This window comes from Austrofundulus limnaeus, unplaced genomic scaffold, assembly GCF_001266775.1.
Source record: "Austrofundulus limnaeus strain Quisiro unplaced genomic scaffold, Austrofundulus_limnaeus-1.0 Scaffold398, whole genome shotgun sequence".
In the NCBI taxonomy this organism is placed as follows: Eukaryota; Metazoa; Chordata; class Actinopteri; order Cyprinodontiformes; family Rivulidae; genus Austrofundulus; species Austrofundulus limnaeus.
The window spans coordinates 115,940-116,661 of NW_013952800.1; the positions used below are offsets into that span (position 1 = coordinate 115,940).

Below are 722 nucleotides of genomic sequence, written 5' to 3' on the forward strand. Positions count from 1 at the left end.
GACAGCATATAAACTACCAGCAGACGAGGATATAAACTACCAGCAGACAGGATATAAACTACCAGCAGACTGGATATAAACTACCAGCAGACAGGATATAAACTACCAGCAGACAGGATATAAACTTCCAGCAGACTGGATATAAACTACCAGCTGACAGGATATAAACTACCAGCTGACAGGATATAAACTACCATCGGACAGAACTGAGCTCTCTTCAGACCAGTAATAAAGGACATGCGCATAAGTAAGGAGACACATCTGCAGTGACGTCACCGCCCTCCATTAAAGCAGCCTGAATGAAGCTGTCCTGGACAGAGCGGCTCCTCTGCTGTGTGGAGAGGAGGAGGAGCTGCTCCCAGACAACTGTTGCTGCTGTTTGATACTGAGACTCGAGCTCTACATGATTAGAAGCACAGAGAGACTCTTCTGCTGGATGAAAGCCAACACTCCGCAAAGCTGAAAAACTTATTTAGGCTTTCAGCCAGTGTGTCTGGGCTGAGACTGCCGCAGCGTGCGCGTGTCCGGGCTGAGGGAGGGGGTGGTGGAGGCAGCACACCAGGATGGCAGAGCTCAGGAGGAGGTGAGAGGAGCAGACAGGAGGAGGAACTTCAGTCCTGGTGCACTTGGAGCGGAGCTGACAGTGAAATGGTAAATATCTGCTAGCCTAACACACACACACACACACACACACACACACACACACACACACACACACACAC

General features: G+C 50.1%; 1 protein-coding gene across 1 annotated transcript in view; it reads left to right on the plus strand.

The window, feature by feature from the left end:
* Positions 1–277: 277 nt before the first annotated feature.
* The window catches only part of adamts6 (ADAM metallopeptidase with thrombospondin type 1 motif, 6), a gene marked incomplete in the record, with an annotated part of 235,599 nt that continues 235,154 nt past the window's right edge, over positions 278–722 (plus strand). Inside the window, 1 exon segment of the mRNA XM_014023951.1 lies at positions 278–651.